This window comes from Passer montanus, unplaced genomic scaffold, assembly GCF_014805655.1.
Source record: "Passer montanus isolate IOZ18808 unplaced genomic scaffold, ASM1480565v1 scaffold31, whole genome shotgun sequence".
NCBI classification, from domain to species: domain Eukaryota; kingdom Metazoa; phylum Chordata; class Aves; order Passeriformes; family Passeridae; genus Passer; species Passer montanus.
Genome location: NW_024367819.1, coordinates 11265249 through 11287673, shown reverse-complemented (window position 1 = coordinate 11287673; position 22425 = coordinate 11265249). Strand labels below are relative to the sequence as shown.

The 22425-nt window shown below is 40.7% G+C and overlaps 1 protein-coding gene across 4 annotated transcripts in view; it reads left to right on the top strand.

The window, feature by feature from the left end:
* Positions 1–3950: 3950 nt before the first annotated feature.
* DDC (dopa decarboxylase) overlaps positions 3951–22425 on the top strand; it is a 73124-nt gene continuing 54649 nt past the window's right edge. Inside the window, exons 1-2 of one of the 4 annotated variants that reach the window (XM_039714889.1) lie at positions 20365–20430; positions 20568–20635. The gene's annotated coding sequence lies outside the window, so the exon portion shown is untranslated. Of the gene's footprint in view, positions 4103–4408; positions 4466–20324; positions 20431–20567; positions 20636–22425 lie in introns of those variants that run through there. The other 3 variants (XM_039714886.1, XM_039714887.1, XM_039714888.1) reach the window with 3 other exon arrangements.

Genomic DNA, 22425 nt, shown 5'->3' with positions numbered 1-22425 from the left:
ATTAGATAGCGTGGTTAGGCACATCTGAGATTTGAAAATGAATTTGTTTGTGTAACACACATTGCAAACCCTTAGCCCAAAGCCAATTCTGCTCTAATTGCTCGTCATTTTGCACAGATACCAGCAGATGTTTTAGCAAGAAACACAGGTTCACACAGGACACTAAGCTGTGATTAACAGGATCTTAGAGCACTTGTTAGTTGCCCAGGTTTGTTATGCTTTTCTATAATCGTGTTTTTCATCCTTGGCTGCAAGATCCTGGTGCCAAAACTTGGGAATAGGAAGGCGCAATTACAAGCAGCTGCTGGCCCTGAGCAAAAATACAGCCTGGCTTTATGGGCTCTGAATCTCAGCTTGGCTGTGCTCAGAGGTACAACTCCTCAGAGCTCAGAAGAGAGACAGGGAGGGAAGTGGAAGGGAGAAAATAATTACTCTTGGGCAGTATTGTCAAGGGCTGGTTTGGGCTGTGACTAGGAGCACAGAGAAGACAGTGTTGTGATGCCAGGAGTGCTGCACACCGTTCCCTAAGAGTCAGTTTCTCCTTCCTCCCCCAAACTTGTGAAAACACTGCTGCACCGAGACTCCCATCGTATTTGCCCTTTGAAACATTCTCTGGAGGTGTTAGGACTAGCATCTCACATTACCAAGGAGAGAAACAGCAGTGGAATTGGTGTTCTCTACAGCCTGCCCATTCTCCAAAACAGCCTGTCCAACTGCCATTAGAAGAAAGGAAGGTGGGAGAATGGTAATATGGTTCTGCCAAGGACAATGATGATTAAAGCAAATGGCTAAGCACAGTCCTGAAAGAGTACAATATCATTGCTCCACAAAGAACCCTAAGCACATCCTATTTTAAAATTATTTAATTAGACCTTTTCATTATTTGATTTCTTTCCTAATACTTCTCTTTGCCGCTGAATTTGAGCATGATAATAATGTGCTCTGTGTCACTCTTACCAACTCCTAGTTTTCAAAAGCTACAGCACTCTCAGAATCAAAAACAAATATAGAAATTAACAAAGCTGTGAGGACTGGAGCTTCCTGAAAAGTAACTCCACAACACATCTAGTTCTGAAAGAATGTAAATTGGTAATTATAGAATTGGTGGACAGAAGACTTATTTGGGTTGGTTTCTTTTTTTTCACTAGACAGTAAGGTTTGTGAAAACAGCTGGCTGAACAAGGGTGAAAGTCGCTGAAGGCTCACAAAGTTTGCCTCAAAATACTTAAAATTAATTGCTGTAACAGGCATTTGACCTGCTCTGGAAAACAGACGGCTTCAGAGAAGCACATGTACCTGGGAAGGGATTGCATGCTCTCTCCCTAAAAGTGTAAGAGAGCAGGAACTCCAATGACAGCAGAAAAAGACTTAGGATGCAGTACAAATGGAAGACCAAACATGAAGGTCAGAGGAACAATCAAATATATAATAAAGCAGTTCCGTGAGCTAGTATAATAGATTTATAGATAAACATAGGCAGCTGAGTAGAAACAAAACAATTATGATATTTTTTGATACATAAGTCACCTGAAGTATGCAGAAGACCAGTTCAGGAAAACCAGAAGTATTTCTTCATAAACTGCTCATCTAATCTCTTGTATTGTCCACCACAAAATGTAGCACGTGGCAAAAGTTCACATGGCTTCACAAAAGGCTTCTATCACATCATGATAGAGAAAACTCAGCTGATGGATAATAACTACAAAAACCTTTTTCTCTGAAAGTCCATTGGTCATATGTCACCAAGTGCCAGGAGCAGTCTTCAGAGGAAGAATCATTGCTTGACAGCACATATGTAAGTACATCTTTCCTGCATGTCCACTAATAAGACAAGGGCTAGAGATACTTTTTATCTGATCCAGTAATGTGCCCACATGAGGGCTGGCTCTTACAGAAGTAGCAACTGAAGGCAGCACTTAAGACCTGAGGAACAACCAAGAAAACCTGCTCTACAGTCAACTGGAGGCTCCCTTTGACTGAATTAAGGCTGGCCTTAGTGAAACAGCTATGTAAGTATGGAATTTGCTTCCTACCACCTCACCCCAGGAAGTGATACCCGCAACAGCTTTCCTGTCCTCGTGCACCTTCCTCTGCTGCAGCCTGCCACTGGCAGGGTTTGCTGCGGGTGTGCGGGCTGCCACAGCACAGCTGAGCCCATCAGGGCTCTGAAGTTGTTCAAGAGCAGTGTCCGGCTTCATTCAAACTCAAAACTGGGTCATAATTGATCAGGACTGAGCTTTTGAGGTGTCCTCTAACATGAGCTTTAAACAGAGAATAGGTGATACTCCCTTTCCAGTCAGAAATGAGTATACTGTAAGTTGCATGGAAATGGGTATCCCTGGGCATTACTGTTCAGTGGTGCACAGGGATGTGACGTGAAGGGTTCTCCTGGGTAAAACACAGGTCTTCCTTACACCATTGACATCTGGGGAACAGAAGGGGGTGTGCACCTGCTCAAGCCAGGTGATTTTTCTTGCTGAAAGCTATGGTGCAGCCAGAGGGAGAGTGCTGTGCTGGGGTGGGCAGGCCAGGAGTGGGGGACACACTGGGAGCTGCCCAGGCTCTCCCAAGCCACCCACTGCTGTTCAGGCAGGGAGAGAATGAAAAGAGTAAATCACAGAATTTTTACGGTTGGAAGGGATCTCTGGAGATCATCCATTCCAATCCCCTGCCATGGCACAGTCACCTAGATCAGGTTACACACGAACGTGTCCAGGTGGGTTTTGACTGTCTGCAGACAGAGTCTCCACGACCTCTCTGGGCAGCCTTTTCCACCCTAAATGTAAAGAAGTTCTTTATGTTGAGGTGGAACTTCAACATAAAGTGTTGAAGTCACCTGTGTTTTAGCTTATGGCCATTGCTCCTCATCCTGACTCTGGGCACCACTGACAAGTCTGGCACCACCGCCCTGACACCGCCTTTGAGGCATTTCTGTGCACTGATGAGATCAAATGCTGGTGCCCAGCCCGGTTCCATGGGGGATCCTGCTGTCTCCAGGCGTCAGAGGCGGCTGGGCTCCGTGCTGCCCCAGGGAAGGGCTCACCAGGGCTGGCCCCGGGCAGCTGCTGCCCTGCGAGGGGCTGCGGATCGACAAGCGGGAGCTGGGGACAAGAGAACCCCATTTCGCTGATTTCTACTCTCCGATTCTGACAAGTCTAAATCCTGGAGTAGGTCGCATCAGCGCGGGCCAGCTGCCACAGCTGCCGGGCTGTGCCGCCCCCGGCGCCGGGCAGGCCGGGCGGGCCAGGCCGCGGGGCCGCGGGCAGGGCGCGCTCCCGTCCGCAGCCCCGGGCCGGCAGAGGGCGCGCGGCGCGGGCCTGCCCCGCACGGGGGCCCGGGGCTCTCCCTGGCTGGGGCTCTCCCTGGCTGGGGCTCCCTTGGCTGGGGCTCCCTTGGCTGGGGTTCCCTTGCTTTATGGCGGCAGCCTTGGCCTCGTCTCCTGTAAAACAGCTCCAAGCCCGGCCAGGGTGCCTCCGGCGGGGAGCCCGCTGCAAATGGCAGCGCTGGGCACGGCCGGCAGCGGCGCCCGCCCCGTCCCCGCCAGGAGCAGCACGTCCCGGTTTGGGGGCGGGAGGGTTTCGCCGTGACCCTGAGGAGCCCCGGGAGCTCTGCTCTGGGGTGTCCCGACCTGTCCCGCTCGCTTGCCCGTGTGACTCGCCAGACGCCTCCGTGGCGTGGACAGCCTCCTCCCGGCAGAGGCAGGGAATGCCGGGGCTGCTGGCTCGCTCCATCCCACGTGCCGTTGGATCTTTCACCCACGGCTCTGTGAATAAGTGAGAACTCCCACGTCCCTCCTATCGCAATGGCTGTGAATTGCAGCTGGATGAGCCCGCAGGTTTTCTGGTTTCCCCGTGTTGAGAAAGAGCGGCCGATAAAGCTGACATAGGGCCGCGCCTGGTTAATGGTTAACGAAGGAGTGCAGGGTGAAGCTGCGATAGCTGCTGCAAAAGCCGTAGAAATTTCTTGAGATTAAAATTCCTTAGCCACTTCTGGTGACCTCTTCTTCCCAGGGCGACTTTGAGGGAACTTGAACTAACTGTAGGGAACTAAAACCAATACCTGTTTCCAAGAGACCTGGGAAAGGAGTGAAATCCCCAAAAAGGTAAGGATAAAGTCGGTAATGTCCGAAAGTGAAGCTACCTCTGCGCTTTCACCAAATAATCTGATCCAACAAACCCACGTAATTTGTTAGGTATTAAACTAGTCAGTGTTTAGAAGTGCAGCATAATATGCTAAATGTAAATATTTTAATTGACATGTGCTTAAGCCAGTTTTGGTGAGTCAGGAGTTCATGAAGTATTTTGAAATCAAAGCGTTGCAATTCACAACATTTTTAAGCTAACTGCTTAACTGCTGTTAAAACTTGAGTTGAGGGCACTGCTGCTTATGGGAAGCAGTGTGGAGGGATGGCAGTGCTAAATGGTGGTGTACTGAGCAGTCTTGGAGCTGGATCCCAGCTGACAAGGTAATTTTATTAATATTTTCAAATTTGGTCAGAAGAAAAAATTCTTACTTGTTTGAAAATTTTGTGCACCTAGTCCTTGAGCTTGGTTTTGTTGTAAGCCTGTCACATGAGGTGTATCCTCTTGTAGAGATCCTTTTTATGGCTCAGGATCTGAAGTGATCCTCATATGCTGACTCTCCAATTTATGTGGGGCTAAATGTGAAACAGCAAAAATTATCACAGCATTACTGGGATTCGAAGAGTAAGAAGATGCTGAAATTGAGAAAGGAAAGGTGAAATAAAGTGACAATCACTATTTACCTTACAGAAATTTACTGCTTATGCCAATGGTAAATAAAAGGGAAAAAGAAAATACTGTAATGAAAAGTCAATGAAAACCAGATTTGCAGTATACCTGTGATACATGCTGAAAGTTTTCCTTAGGTGAGTGATGCCTCAAGGAAGAGCATCCTGGAATTTTGATGTTCAAAATGTGCATCCCCCACCAGCAACACAAAGGGAGGAAACTGGAATTTCTTGCTAAAATTGCTAAAGGTTGTTTAAAGTTGTAAGAGAGTTTCTTTGGTCAATTGATACACACCAGTGGGAAATTTCTGTATTGCTTAAGTGTGTGTTCCATACTCTGTTCTTTCCGCTATGCTGTGTCCAGTTCTGGGCCCCTCAGTTTAGGAAGGATGTTGGGGTGCTTGAAAGCATCCAGAGGAGGTCAACAAAGCTGGTGGAGGGCCTGGAACACAAGCCCTTCGAAGAATGGCTGAGGGAGCTGGGGGTGTTTAGCCTGGAGAAAAGGAGGCTCAGGGGAGACCTTATCACTCCTTAAAATTTTCTGAAAGGAATTTGTAACCAGGTGGGGGCTGGTCTCTTCTCACAGGCAACCACTGACAGAACAAAAGGCCACAGTCTGAAGCTGTGCTGGGAGAAGTTTAGGTTAGACATCAGGAAAAAAATTCTTCACTGAAAGAGTGATTGGGCACTGGAATCATCTGCCCGGTGAGGTGGTGGAGTCACCATCCCTTGATGTGTTAAAAAAAAGACTGGATGTGGCACTCAGTGCCATGGTTTAGTTGATGAGGAGGTGTTAGGTCATAGGTTGGACTTGATAATCTCAAAGGTCTTTTCCAATTTAGTTCACTCTGTGATTCTGTGAAGAACTGTTCACCTCATTCTTCTGAGTCACAAAAGAGATTTTTTTCAATCACAGATAATATATTGTGTAATCAGAAAAACACATGGCCAACAGTATTTCATTATTGCTAAGTGAAAAAAAGAGTTCAACCTATACAACAAACTCAATTTACTTCCAGTATATCCTAATCCAAATCCTGTTACTCACCTCTGTTTCCTCTACATGTCCACAATCCTCTAGTGTTCCTCTGATGAGTGTTTTCCCATTAAGCCAGTTCATACTGATTATATTTTTTTCTCCTAGCAGTGATATTCTTCCTGTAGAAAATTGTGGAATGAAACAACTGTTTTGTTGTACATTTTTCACCTCTCTTGATCCTGTGTGGATTGTATTGCTATCTACTCAAAACCAAATGAATAAACAGAAGAAGCAATACTATGGCAAAGAGTAATTTCTTCAAAAATATATTGGGATTTTAGTTTCAGGCTCTTTGTCAGAGAGCTGGCAAGAGCATTGTATGTTTAAAAGTTGCTCTTACAGTTTACTATTAAATAATACTCTATCATTCCCCCTCCCCCTTTCTCCCTCCACTCTCCTCTTGTTTCGAAAGAGGTTTTAAAATCTGGGGCAAGTTTGTAAAGCTTTGTGAAGGTGTAAATAGAAATTAGTTTTATCATTCCTGGTTATATGTTTTCAGAGGAATTGGGTGGTTTACATGGAGTCAAATGCAGTTTAATGTTATTATTCTTATATTACATCAGACATATTACTTTATTCCTGAATTTGTTTTTTACAGCTTCAGAGGCAGACAGAGAGATTTTTTCCCTAAAAGGTTGATGACTGATGCAAGGATTAATGGCAGCACATGATTTTTTTTTTTTCATTTTTTCTCCCTCAGTGAAGTGCTGTGCTGTGAGTCTCAGTGTAGGAACAGGGGATGACTTGAAGGCAAAGATGTGACTCCAATACTGTGTCACCTATCAAAACAGCCTCTGTAGAGGATGTATCTCCCCATCTGTTAGGTACAACTTATCTTTGCAAGGCTGGATATGAAGCAGAGAGGTTAGGAAGGTTTTGTTTTGAACAAAGATAAAGTGGAAAGGTTTCAGTCACTGAAAGGAGTATAAGGAGGGAGGACACGGGATTCATCTGATCTTAACAGTTGAGGCAATTGAAGCCATAGTAACAGCAAGTGTGCATTCCAGTAGAAGCTGGAATATGTATAACCCTAAGTCAGGGTTATTATTAGCATTTCAGAGTTTCAAGCCAGTCATGCTAGACTTGGGTTTGTGACATTCCTTATGCTTCAGATTTTTAATTTTTTTTTTTTTTATACCAAGTACCATCTACTGTCTGATTGCTAGGGCAACGTCAAGCACTGGTGTCAGCAGTACTGGCATATAATTTGGAGTTCACTTTACAAAAAGGAAGGGAATAATTGCTTCCTGCTCAGTAGACAGGATATAAGTAGCAGACTAAAATTGGTGCAAAAAGAGGTCCTAGGAAAAAAATGCACTGGAGTGTATTGTTTAGGAAGGCTATGAATTCAGCACCAGAGTAATGCTGCTGCCAAGTGGCTTATGACACCTCCCTGTGTTTTGGCCTCACTTGCACTCAGTTATGCTGTTGACAAACTGTATCATTTGAATGAATAAACCTCACAGATTTTTAGATTTTCTTTTTTCTGACACATGACAACGCAGGTACAGTTAACGTGACATAACAAGAGGGAAGCATCATTACTGTGACTAGTCATGCAAAAAAACGAGATGGGAAATTACAGATATACTACATATGGTGCCTTCTGCTTTTAAAAACAGTCTGAGCTCTGAGAAGTAGAAAAGATCCAGCTAATCGTAGAACCAGCCCTATGAATTTCAAGGCAAATATGCGTTTCCAGACACATGGGACAAGCTGAAGACTGCTGAAATGTCAGCATGCTGGGAGAATGGCTGGCAGACACCTTTTCATCTCGGACAATACCGTAAAGGAAATGGCCTTTCAGCATGGCAGATATTGTCCCTTTCTGTGCTGCTTCTTTAAAGGGAGGGAGAGAGAATGAATGCAAAGGATTTCAGAGGAGGTGTCATTTCTTTAACGGCATCCTGTGGGTGCATTGTCTTGCAGAGACCTTTTTCTTTGTCTCTTAGTCTGATTAGCACATGTCTTTGTGCAGTTTTAAAATGCTTGGACAGTTTTCCCTTAAGAAATACATGTGCCTTCCAGCAGTTTTAAATTGCCTTCGATATGTTTGATATCCTTATAGATCTGCAAACCCATCAGAATCTTGCTGAGTTCTTGACTGTAATTCTTCCTGTGGTAATTATATTTTCTACAGTTTTAACTACATGTGATGTGAAAAAGTGTTTCCTTCTGTCCATTTTTAATGTGCTGTCTTTAATTTCCCAGAATTGTCCCTCTTGGGCTTTTAGAATTTGAAAAACAGAAAGAAGTTCTTTGTCTTCTCCCTGTACTCTTTCACTCTCTTATGCTTTCCTTGGTTTCTCTCATGTTGTTCTGTTTTCAAAGCTAACCAGGCCCACTCATTTGAATCTTCCCCAGAGGACAGCATAAGTGTCTTTGAAGAGAAATCTTCTCTTATACTCCAGGAGGGCACTGAAATATTTTTGAAAGTGAAAATCTGAGAGAATATTGAATGATCGAGAAATGTTCCAACAATTGATCAAAAGTCACTAGAATATTTATCTTCTAATTCTCCAACTTGTTCTTAGTGAATCCAAACTTCTTGCTATTCTTGATCATGCTACTTATTAAACAGAGGTTTTCATCCAACAGTGCCACCAACATTGGTTAGACTAAGTTTGACCCTTAAGACTTCTTAACGCTCTCTGTATCCTGCGTTGCTTCAGATTATTTGTACTGAGCTTCTTACAACTCTGTACTGACTATGCAAGATGTGACATTCCTGGCTCTTCTCCCCAGTTCCTATGGCTGCATCTTTAATAGGAAAAAAGGAGAGGGGGAGGGGGATAATGGGATGGTGGAATGATACTCTTTCACTGCAAGTTTTTGTATCTCACAAATATAAAAGCCCCCAGGTATTGTGGCTTTTATATATTTTAGGCAGCTGAAGTAGAGGACTCTGTGACCTCCAGCTGTGGTTACAATGGGACACAGAAAGAATGGACCAGAAAGAGTACTCACTATAGTGATGGCTAGTGAGAGGTCTGAGGTGGGAGATGATGAGTAAGCCCATATTCTAATAAAAGACAAATAGTTAAGAGAATTTGTGGGAGAGAAAGAGGAATATTGTGTGTATCTCTCTTATGAAAATAGTCTGAGGGAACTGGGCCTGTTTAATCTACAGAGGAGACAAGTGAGAGGGGACCTCATTAATGGCAATAAATATCTGAAAGGAGGGTATCAAGAGGATGGATCCAGGTCCTTCTCAGTGGTGCCCAGCAATAGGACAAGAGGTAACAGGCAGAAAGTGATGCACAGGAAGTTCCACCCAAATATGAAGAAGAACTTTCTTGTGCAGATGACTGAGCACTGGAACAGGTTGCCTGGAGAAGTTCTGGAGTCTCCCTCACTGGAGATATTCACAAACCATCTGGACACAGTGCTGTGCCATTTGCTGTGCCATGACCCTGCTTGAGCAGGGAGGTTGGACCAGATGACCACTGTGGTCCCTTCAACCTGACCCATTCTGTGATTCTGTGGTCTGTTGCCCAGGATTATTGACACATACTGAAGATGTTCCATAAGATGATCATATTTTCTGCCCAAGTATAAAAGACCAGCTAATTTTATGGATTTTGTGTTGCAAGTGGAAACAGGGAACAAAATAATTGATTTTTGAAAAGCAAGAAATTATGGCTAGAGAGTTTATTTTTGAAATATTTCTAATGAAAGATAGAAGCTAGGAAGGTGTTAGACATCTTCATATTAAATAGTAAAAGTTTAATAATTAAATGCAACTTTGTGATGATCTTAATCTATGAGGAAAATTCCTTCATATCAATAAGTTTCCAAAATAATGTGTAAAAAAATTTAATATCACAATGTAGAATCAGAGGAAATACTTGATTGTGAGAACTTGAAAACCTCTGTATGACTACTTAACACTATTATTATGAAGGACCAATGATAAACTGGCATATGAAGTCAGATTTTGTAACAAATGCAGATACAGAACTATAATTTCTCAGAAATAGAAGTCCTGAGACCAAATACATTTTTTAGTATTCATTCACCATACTTAACCAATTCAACTAATTCATTCAAACTAACCTATTAAGCAATACAAAGCATTTGTGAAGCTTTGTAAACAATAACAGCAGAAGCCTTGAGGAATGTCCACACTCAAACAAAAAGCATTTTGCACCCCAGCTAGAGTGCCATTACAGGCATCCCCAGGCAGTTACCAGCCAGCAGCAGAGCCCTGGCCTGAGCCAGCAGGAAAAGCCAGAAACCTCTGACTGGATGTACACCTTACACATACTGCTGTGATTTTCCTTTTTTAATGTTTTTCTTTTAGCATTTTAATCTTCTTTCTTATGGCATATTTTTATGTTTCTTCACTATTCTTTTCCTTCCAAGGAAATTTATATTTAACTTGGCATCTTTTCCCTAGAATACTCCTTTTTATCATCAACTATAATTTAATTATTTAGCTATGCATTCCTTGTTTCTTGAGGCTAATGACATAAGCCTGTACTCAGGTAGGTATAGCGGTACATGCTTATATATGTTAAGCTTCTCTTACAAGATCTTTTCAGACTCTCAAAGTCCTTCGTTTGCTGGTTGTTAACATGACAGGTGCCTCACACGCTCTCTCTCCTGTGTTCTGTTGCCTTACACATGCCAGGATTTTTTTCTTGGCACTACTTACTGAGGCAAAGACTTGTATCCTTGTTTGTCTGCCCTGCCAGCTCTTTAATGGGCCCATATTGTACCATTCTCCCTGGGTACCTGGGCACCAGGTACAAAGGTGTTGATTCCTGAGCAAGTATTGCAGGACCATATCCTGAGGCCTGCCACATCTGCCAGGATAGAGACCTATTGTGCTAGGCTGCTGAAAATGGCATTTATTATAATGAAAAGTTAAAATTCAAAAGGTAAAACCCATAGCCTTGCAAATGTGTTCTGTGCTAATGAAAGATAAGGCACAAAAAATAGAATGCATTATTATGATTGTATGTAAGTGTGAGGATTCTCTGTAGCTGCTTCAGCAGCTCAGCTAGTTATAAGGCTGATCTCAAGAATATCTGCCCACGGCACACAACTGTTGTGTGAATTCATGCCCTGGGTTGTTCTTACGCCTACCTCTGCCTCCTCCTTTTCAAGGTTATTGATACACATTTCTATTGTACATCCTAATGAGTATGTTCCTGCCTTTGGGTGATTTCCATTCCAGCTCTAGCCAAAAATCTGAGATATTAGACAAACATATTTTTTGTCTAATTTTCATTTTTCTAAAAAAAAAATATATATATATATATTTTTTTTTACCATTGCAGTAACTTGTTACCATGTTGACTGCTGTTCTGTTCAGCCCAGTAATTACTTAATTGCATACTAGTCCTCAAATGACTTTAAGATTGAGTGGTGAACTACTCATTTGCTACTACTGTGGCTTTCTCACATGTTTCTTTTCAAGGTTAAAAAGCAAATAAGACAAAAAATGTCAGTCTTCTTTGCTAGAGTTTTTGCTTTATTTTGAAGTCTCCTTTGGACAGTGTTCTTTTAATTTTTCAAGAGCAGATTTCTTACACTTTTGAATATATATTTCTTAAAAATATATTATGCCATTTTGGAGCAACAATTTTTGATGTAATTCCTCTTTATGAATAGTCATTTTAAAAGCACATAAATTTGGTTAAAATTTCATAGCTGGCAGAAGGAGTGAGATATTAAAAGTGGTATAGGGAAGCCAGTGTTACTAATATCACAAAATAAAAAAGGTTATTACAGATCAATAAGTACTGTGTGTTAGTGCCTTCTTTCTTACCTGTTCTTATTTATCCTGCTCTTGATAGTGGCTGTTAAAAAAACACCTTTTGGTGACCATTTTGTTTAGAAAATCATCCCTAATTTGAATGTTTCATTGATTTTGAAACTTTAAATGATCTTGGTGTTATGCAGGTTCTTTGGTGGACCTGTAGACTTGTTTATACTGTTTTACTGGGAAAGGCATATTGACACATCTTTAATTTATCTTGCTTGTTTTGAGGGTCAAGTTCCATCACAAGAACGAGGCTATGGAGGCTATTTGCTGCAAATTGCATTCAAGTATTTATTTTTAGGGTATGTATGTTTGGTACACAAATTACAAAAGTTGTGCGAAGAAAGGTGTTTGCTATTCTGAAGTTTTGAATGTTATTACATCATGTTGTTACAACATAATTACAATACAAAGATTATCACATCTAGTACAGCTGACCTTGCTGCCAGGTTTTGATTTGTCATCTTTTTGTGGTTTCTACTGCTCAGCACAACTCCATGGTAGAAGTGAATCCAATACTTGTCTTCAGGAGAGGATTAGGGGTTTTTTTTTAAAAAAATGCAGTTCCTACAGACAACTCATAGTTACTTTAGCAACAGAAGCCTCTGATAAGTAGTGGAAATGTTTCGAAATCACTAAGATGATGAATCAAAATTTATTGTATCCAAAGTAGGCTAAAATATTATTTTGCTGGAAAAAAGTACCTGTTAAAGGAAACTGGAAGGAAAACAGAGCAAACACAGACATAGAAGCACCATTAATTTATTTGAAAAAGAGCAGAAAGGTTATCTTTTTAATCAGACAGGAAATGTTATGAATGGCTTATTCAATAGATGTTTAACAGGACAAACATAGAAGAGAAATATGAAATAGGTAATGCTAGATGATGCAGTGTAACTGAGCTGTGAGTACAGGAAATTGTGTCCACTGCTGTAATTTGGACATCATTCCCTTCTTCACTGCACAGTGCCTCTACACTCCCATTTTGGTCCCAGGCACAATAGTGCACTAAGAAAAAAATTGATTTTTGATGCTTGATGAGGATGTGAAGAGCTTCACTATAAGAAAACCCACAGCTCCACCTATCTCTATTTCAAATTCAACAGACAGAACTATAGCAAATGTTCTGAGTCTTAACACAGGTTTTGAATCCCTTATTCCCCAATCGTGTTCCACGTGCTACTTGAGGATGCTTCTGGTCACCTGGTCATCACAGTTTTACAGCTTGTCTTCCTGGATAGCAGCAGTGGCAGCCAGTAAAGCTGAAAACTGTAGAGCTGAAGAGAACTGTATTGTCTTGGGCATCCAGAAATACTGCCAGGCTTTTTGTGACAGCTTGCTATTCTAGCATTGGTAGAAACCAGCTCTTCTTTGTAAGTATCCATTGAATATAGTGTTACACTGTTTCTCATGGGATTTTATTTTTCAGTGAAAGGGAAGTAAGGAGATCATGTTAAACAAATCCTTTGTTTAACATAGCTTTGAGTTATTTCTTTCAGCAGTGTTACAGGATTGGAATGTGGTTGATACGTGTTGTACTCACAGATGAAGAATCTTGAGTTAGGCTTTATATATATATGTATATAGTAAATTAATTTCCACAATTATTCTTCTTGAAGACTACAGTCACATAAAATGTAGACCTGGGTTGTATGAGCTGGTTATTATGTAAGATAAAGTAAATAAATTATAATTTTGATGAAAGATTAGTGTGATTTTATGTGCTCAGCATACATATTAAGAAAGAAAATTAGCAAGTAACTTAAAATTTTAACTGCTTTTAAATCAGTCAGAGAATGTAGGTACATAGCTGTTTTCTTACTTTTTGCTTCAATGGGCAACAGTAATAAGTTGAGACTGGTGTGTTGATGAAAGAGAGAAACTGAAAATATCCCCTAGAATTCAGCAGAAGCTATGGGCAGGTAAGTTATCTTGCTTCCTTATATTTTGCAATATATGTAACATAAAATGTGGCAGTGATTCTCCTTCCCTAAGCATAATTTCACACCATTCTGTGTTCTCTGAGCACTGAAAAACAGTGAAAAATTACATTTCTTGACCATTTCCTGCTGATAAAAGTTAGCCTGGTGGTAGAGGTGGAAGAGATGTTTCTTAAGACTACACAGAACAAGATCACCTAATAAGAGAGTGCTTTTTTTAAGAGTTACCAGGAAGGAAGAAAACAGAAATCTCAAAATTTCCAAAACTTTCCTAGACTGTCTTTCAGAGAATTCTGCAGAGTATCAGACTGCTGTGAAAACCATTTGCTTCTAGACTGGCTCCATCTGACCTCAGCACAGAGAGGTTCAAAATTTTTGCTTCTGACCAGAGAGAAACACTGCCAGAGTTTTGACAGAGGGTGCTGCCACTTTAAACCTGGCCTAGATTTAGGCTGTTTGGATTCCAAATCCAGCTGGAGCCAAATGTGGTAGCACAGAAAAATAAGCTGGAAGAGAACAACCCTTTCTAACAAAATATTTTATGGAAAATTCCTCTTAGAACTTACCTAGCATTTCACAGCATATGGCAAAGACTTGCATCTGTACTTGAAAGCAGGAGCTTGAACTAAGGCCTCTGAGTACAAATGTAATGAATACATTGGACTGTCCTTCTCATTTAACTGCCTGTCTCTGCCAGTAAATCCTGGCTAAATGAGAGCCTGTCTCTCCTAATGATAATGTGGAAGCTGTGATTATTTGAGGTGTGGAAGTGAACAAGATCATAAGGAGAACAGATGGCAAGCAGTTCTGAGTGGGGAGATGGCTGGCTGCACTGTGGTGAAGCTACCTGCAGCAGCTTAAGCTGTTATCTTTCCTGGCTCACTGTTTTCCCTCCTAGCTGGAGATGATTACATTTCTTATGGAGTTGGCAGGAAGGAGCATGTGAACACTTGGTGGCTCTGTCACCTAATGTCACAGGGACTGGCAGATTCTTTTAGGGATTCTTGGTAGAATGAGAATTTGCTGCTGGGTTTTAGGTACAATTAGACCTTTATTACTACAATTAAATACTTAATTTTCAGCATAGTTTTTTTGTTATCTACATTTTGTAGGATTTAATGTAGTTTATTGCACAGTTTTTATGAATTATACTTTCAGCTAAGAAAAATTTGTAGTAATGGTTGTCGTTTTCTTGCTATCAAGAGTCTTTGATTACTACACTTTTAGTTACTTGGACCCTCTGCAGATCATTTCAAATTCTTAGTAATCAGTGCATGATACAATAATCATAATCTGGACTCAGACTTTACCCAGGAAAACGTGATTCACTCCATCTTCAGAGGAAGAAGACAGCAGTGGCTGTATCCCAGACCATTGAGGGATCACGGGTTTTGCTGTCCAGCATCATGCCTTGCAGCTGTTTGGTTTTATAGGCAGTATCTCATGTACTGTTAGATTTCTGTATTCCAGATCAGGTGTCACCACATCCCGGTAGCAATCTTGAGGAGCAAATAGTTTTTTCACAATGCTGACAGGGCATCTGGCTGTTCTGTAATGGGGGTCATCACATCTTGGTGACAACTACGGTGTTGAAAAGGGGAAAAGAGGAGGTGATATGCGACCAGCATGCTTACATGTTATGGCTGTCTAAGGAAATGGTGTTGGTTATGCTAACCATATTAGCAGGAGTCAGGAGCAGGGTCCCATGGCTCAATGGAAAGACTCATCTTAGTGTAAATGCATCTTCCGGCACTCAAGCAGGTGGGCTGTGTACATATATCACTCCCATCCCTGAGGCAAAGAGAGCAACCCAGAGCAGAAGGGAGCAAATATTACCTTACCTGTTGTTTCAGCTGTGAATGTGTGTCCATGACCAGGGAGACCCTGTGCATGTGGAAGATCTGGTTCCCACTCAGTGCTCTCATTTTGGGATATGTGTGTAGTGGGTGGACCCTGGCTGGATGCCAGAACCCACAAAAAGCGTCTAGGTCACTTTTCTCCACAGCTGAATGGGGGAAAGAAAATGCAATCAGGGGTTCCTGGGTTGAGATAAGGAGTGGGAGAGAGCATTCATCAAATATTATCATGAGCAAAACAAGCTCAAATTTGGGATATTAATTGAATTAATTACTAATAAAATCAAAGGACAATAATGAGAAGTAAAATAAGTCTTTAAAACACCTTTGCCCCAGCCCTTCCTAGACTCTACCTCCTCCTTCCCCAGTGATGATGGGAGACAGGGAATGGGGGGGTTATGATCAGTTCATCACAGGCTGTTTCTTATGCTGCTGCTGAGATAGAGTCTTCCCCTGCTCCAGCATGTGGTTCCTCCCACAGGAGACAGTCCTCCATGAACTTCTCCAATGTGCTCTACTAAACATAAAGTTTCCTGAAGCTTTGCATTGGTCTTTTCTAGAAAGATGCATATGTTTGCACAGACTGAAGGGAAGCCAAAGACACCTTTGTAGAAAAGCTGACAGGGAGGTACAGCAAGAAACACTGGTGTGATCCTTTGCCATAGCACTTGCTGTAACCTCAGACAACTGGGCACCAACATGCCCTTTATGAAGAGACTCTATAATGATGTTCTCATCCTTTCAAGAATGATTCAAGTCTTAGAGTGGTGGCAAATGCTCTTCCAAGCTTATTGCAAGTGCATGGCCTTTGTGCCAAGGTGTTAATCACAGTCAGTGATTAAAATAAATTAAAAATACCCTCTCAACCAAGCACTGTGTGTTCTTTGATATTTTTGTAAACAGTGATCCGAACAAATCACTTGCTCAAGAGCAAGTGCTGCATTGTTTTCCCTCTGTATCTCAAGCCATCTTTGTTCCTCATGCCTCATCTGGGTCTGTCTTTTCATCCACACAGGGGTTATTCCATTCATAAACTAACTGCTCTAACTTGCTTTTCTAACATGAGGTCTTCACAGCACATTTAAGGCCTCGTAGCAGTTCATCTGTCAGCCACAGCTTCTGTGAAGCTGACAATAGTCAATGCTTGAGAACATTCTTTCTGTGAGCAATACATGGCTGGATGAGTGCCCTGGCAGTGCCTACACCCCTAGGTAAGCACATCTCAGCTCACAGCAGAAGCTATTCCTATCTTGGTGTTGGAAGACTCTGCCTACTGTGATTGCAGCCTGCTCTCACTGTCTCTGTGACTCTTCACAGCCTGTCAGTTTTTCTGTTGACACTTTTTCAGTTCATCACAACCTCTCTTTTCTGTAGGCTTGCTTCCATAAGAGTAATATGTTCAGGCTGCCTCGAACCAGCAATGTTAATGGTACATTAACTTCTCTGAAACTGTGTGTGTGAGTCTGTGTCCATGTTCTCTTTGTTAGCAGTTCCTTTTTTCCTTCTTTGGTTTACCTTCACATGTTCACACAACCAGCAATAGGAGCTGAACAGGGAAAACAAGTCACACATAAAATATTTATGAAAAAAGAGGATAGTTACTTTCCCAGCTTGTCAGCTCTGTCTCAGATTCATCTCCTGGCTAATCTGTTGCAAAGTCTACTTATGTTCTGCAGGAGACTTAGGTTTTATCCTCATACGTTGAGAGAAATCCATCTGTTTGTGTCGGAAGGCTTTATTTAATTCTTACTTTCTTCCAAAGGAATATACCCTTTGTTTTAATTAGGAAATTTTTAGTTGCACATTTTATCTAAAATACTCCTTTCTTGTCTCATCTTTGTACTTATGCAGATTTGGACCTTTTTTATGGAACATAAAAGTATTTTTCATTCCTTTCTCACTTGTTTGTGTTTCTTTTACCTTCTCATAAATAATTTCCTGTAACTAGTATTTTTACATTAATGGAAGAATATGCTGGGGGGAAAAAAGAAAGACAAAGATAGGGTTCTACTACTGTTCTCTTTTTGAAGGAGCAGCTGCAAGGAAAATGAAAAAATGCCTGCAGTCTCCAAACAGTATCCTTAAACCACAGACACAGAGTAAACCAAATACAACAAATCAGTGGATTTTTTTATGCATAGGCAACAGTTTCTGTTCCTTTGACAAATGTGGACAGCAGGCACAAACATTGTGCTAGATCTCTAATTAATTGTTTCAAATTATTTTCTCACTGTCTAAGATGTTGAGTGTATCTGAGTCAATTTAAAGCCCTTCATGTTATAGCTGCTGGGGGGAAAAAAGAAAGACAAAGATAGGGTTCTACTACTGTTCTCTTTTTGAAGGAGCAGCTGCAAGGAAAATGAAAAAATGCCTGCAGTCTCCAAACAGTATCCTTAAACCACAGACACAGAGTAAAGCAAATACAACAAACCAGTGGATTTTTTTATGCTTAGGCAACAGTTTCTGTTCCTTTGACAAATGTGGACAGCAGGCACAAACATTGTGCGAGATCTCTAATTAATTGTTTCAGAACAGGTTTTTTCAAACAATGTTAGGCTCAGTGAACTACAGCCCAAACACATCTTCATCAAATTTAGTACCTAGACCCACACCGTGTGGCTAACACAGACACAGAGTAAAGCAAATACAACAAACCAGTGGATTTTTTTATGCTTAGGCAACAGTTTCTGTTCCTTTGACAAATGTGGACAGCAGGCACAAACATTGTGCGAGATCTCTAATTAATTGTTTCAGAACAGGTTTTTTCAAACAATGTTAGGCTCAGTGAACTACAGCCCAAACACATCTTCATCAAATTTAGTACCTAGACCCACACCGTGAGGCTAACATGAGAAGAGTGTCAGGCTATTCAGGTGAGGGAAAAACAAAGTTGGGAGTAGAGCCATAGCTGGACTAAAAGCCTGAGGAAACTGCCTTTTCATTTCTAACCTGAACTCTACAGTCATGGAGGAGGCAAAAGCTGTTAGAAAGTAGGGACAAACTGTTTAATCCCCTCTGCTTTGATCTATGTTTTTGCATAAGGACTGGCAATGGGACTGCAGTGATTGATAACTCATTGTCTGCTTCATTTTGTGGTGCTGTGCTGGAGCCTCCTGCTCAAACACAGCCTCTCTCCCACCTTGTTTGCAAACCAAAGGGTCCAGTAATGGTAATAAATGGTGCTATTACTGCATGGGCACAACATCATTTATGTATCATCATCATAGTTGACTTCCATGTGCAAAAAACATATTGAAGCTTGTCTCTTGTTAGCTGTGAATAATAGGTCTGTTGGGTGCTTACCAATAAGCCCCAGCCTTTAAAACCTTTGGGATCATCTGTTATTTCTCACACACTGGTATCCTGAATTTTGGAGCAGTTTGGCACTAAAGAGGGAATCTCTATTTGTTGTGTTTCAGTAGTAAACAACATTGTTCTCTGTTTGTGAAAGAGAGAGCAGTCTGAAGGGTCTGGAACAAGTTCATCAGGTCTGACCTCGCCAGAACCTGTGATAGAAAGCTTAGTGATCTTCCTTTTGTCCACCAAAGAAAGATTCTGTTAAACAAAGATTTGTTCATTGCCAACAGTTAATGATGAGATTTATGAAACTAGTAAAAGCCAGAAGAATTTCTGAATTATAGAAGAGACATGGAGCATGATTTTTAGAAGGGCATTTAATTCCCCTTTTCCAGTTTGCCTGTTGTACCTTCACACTTCATTTCCTTTTTCTTCCAGAGAAATAAAAAAAGAAATATTTTAATGGAAAATGCAGCCATTGCCTATTCACAGCAAGCTTTACAGATACAGCAGAGAAATAAAAACACATCAGGGGACTTTGAGGCTGTATTTCAACACTGATTAAACCAGCATTTTAATACTCCAATCTTAATTTTAGTTTCCATTTTTAATTTCCTTTGAAAGTTATTGACATTTTGCAAGCCATTTGGATGAAACATTGAAGTGAAATTTCAATTATCTTTAAGTTTGCTAGGGACAGCTTCAATTTTTGAATCTCTTATACCCTCACAACAAATTTTGAATTTTCAGCTTTTTCAGTCAAATTCAGGAAGAAAGAAATATATAGGAAAAATCTCCAAAACAGTTTTTCTGTGGGGTCCCAATGTGCCCAGTTTGTAACTGTGAACTCAGGAGCTGATTTGAGGTGGAAAACATTTCAGAGGCTGTGGCAACTGACTCTGGGATTTCTTGGTGCTTTTCAAGACTGAAGAAGTAATCATTATAGCAGCCAACCTGAGCATTGGAAATGCAAGTCAGATCACAGAATAACATCTGGCACAACAAGTGCAATGACACCAGAAAGCTCACCTGGGAAGTTTAAGTACTGGTTTTATTTTGAATAGGCTCCTCCAGAATTGTAGGAGAGTTGTCATTGGTTTTGTAACATTAGAAGAGAAAACACAGCCATGACGGTTTTAAAAAGCTGTGACTTATTCCTCCTTCACAAAAAGGTTAGCTGTGATAATACTGCAATGGACTGGAGACTGGTGTGAGAGCAATGACCATCCCAAATCTGCCACACTACCTGTCTGTAAGCTGTTTAGGACTATGAAATCCTGATACTATTTTTTTTAGATTAACTTGACTGAAATAAAAATGCCAGGAAGTCACCTGGATTCACCTAGGAAAGAGAACTCCGCATAAAACTGCTAGAATAGGAAAACCAATCTTAAACACCCAGAATTGCTTTTAAGTGTACATATGATCAAAGAGAGAAACTGGGAAAAGTTGGATAAAGCTTATCTGGGGATGTTTATTCCACAACAGGATACCTGAGCTTGCAGTCACTTGAGTGGTACTTCAGCCATATCTGTGTTCCTTTCCTGGCAATAATATTTCACAGAAGTGAATCAAAGCACTTGCTGTTGCTGCAGCAGCCTCAGCAGAGATGTCCCGGAGTGTGCAGCACAGACGGAGAGTATGTGATCAGACACTCACTGCTAATGAACTTGTGAATGGAGCCCCTGGAAGAAAACACAGGGCACTGTGGAGTTAACCTAGGCAAGGGCTGTTTCTCCGTCGGATCCCGCTGCTTTTCAGGGAGCTTCCTTTGCAAGGTATATTTTGGAGGAGCTGTGGGAGGGGGAGATGCTGCTGCTGCACGTTCAGTGCAACGCCTGTGGCTGTGATAGGCTGAAGGGACATGGATACTCTGCCTATATATGCTGGCAACTGCATCCTCTCCGCTTTGTAGCTGTCACTGAGGAGCAAAGAAGGGCAGTGAGAAAGGCAGGGGAGAAGCAAAAACCTGACCAACTCATTGTAAGTAATATTCTTTGTCCTTAAGGCTTTATGGCTATTAAATTCAAGTAGGTGCATTTGTATTAATGCAACAATTGGTTATGGAGAGTGGGATCTCAGTTAATAAACAGCCAGCTTGTCTTATTTTAGGGATAATGATAGCAATAATATTTATTTTCAATCCAAGTTTGCACAATGTAATGTACATCTATTGTGTTGTGTTTGCTTTTTGTTACATCTGATGTATATCAGCTGTAACTGTTTATATGCATTTATGTAGAATCCCACATATACAAAAGTTTGTACCTTGCCTTTCCAAGTACAGCAGTGCTTGCAATAACCAAGCAGAACTTGAGAAATTCTCTGCCATATATTCTGAATAATAGAATTTCAAGATAAATTAAATGCATTACTTTTTTAGGGTGAAGTTTTCCTCAGAAATAATTGTTTGCAATTACTACAGTAGTACCTCAGCAGGGAACATTATGAGGTTGCAGACACTGTGCCAGTGACAGTAAATGAATACAGCCGGCAACTTCTGGAAAATGTAATTCTTTAAATGAAATGTAGGGGCTATAACATATACTCCTAATTCTTGACTAGTGCAAAGGTAGACATATAGTGTAGATCCAGTTCCTTTTTACTTGTGCTGAAGTTAAATCCATCCTTTGGCTCTTTTTCTGGCAATATCCTATTGCCAGCAGGGGAAGTTCAGCTTAACAGTGGCAACAGCTGCAAAAACCTTCAGTTGGGTTCAGTAGTAGGAAGTTCTCGTGGCTTCAGTGGTGTCACTGAAACACCATGAGCCCTTAAATTACATTTTGGTCTGCAACAATCAGTTGGCAGAATAGAAAACACACTTGACTCATGTTGGAAAGAGACACAGTTATAGCTGTCTTTGCTCAAAAAAAGTAAAGTTTTAGGTGCTATTAATGTGTCTATGCATTCTTGCCATCTGTATTTATAAACAGGAGCTGCTGAAAGATTTTATTTTGTTAGCTGTTGTTTATTTTAGTTTGATCAACTGGAGAAGAGGGAGACATAAAATTATAATGCATCAAATATACCTCTCTCCTTATTTGTTCTGCTTGTCCTCTTTTCCCTCTTTTTTCTGCTTTTTCATATTTTTTTTTTCTTTCTCATAATGAATTTCGTGGTAGCATTTAGATATATTTTACATTCATATTTATCAAATATGAAAAAACCACACAGATTTTGAAATAATAGACAATACCTTTTAAGAGAAATAATGAATAAGCTGAATGTTACCAACATAAAAGTACACCTATAAATATATTTAATAATTACTTGTGTGTAAATTATTCATTTGTATGGTTCAATTTCAGATAAAGTAGAAAACTGCTGGCAAATGAATGTATGCAATCTGAAGACCAGAAACAATTTTCAGTAACTTCAGTAAAATAAAATGTGTCTGCATTCTAATTTCCGTGCTCTGAGGTAGAAGGCGTAGTTAAAAAAAAGCAAAAAAAGGATATGTCAACTTTAGACTGTGTAGTGTACTTGTCCTCTGACAAATTACAGCAGAATAAAAGATCAAGGAGTTTATATATGAATAAGTAAAAAAAGATACACTGATATAATTTAAAGTTTAACATGTTTTTTCTTGGTTTTACCTGCAGTTTAGAGCAGAACTCAATCTTCCCCAAGCAGTCTTCCCCAGTAAAGTAGGATTTGATCAGAAGTATGCAGTGGTGAGAGTAGCCATTGATTCTTGCTGGGAACAAAAATGCTCAGGCAGAATATATGCTTGGTAAAATTGTATTTTATCAATCAGAGTGAGGCTGTCAATG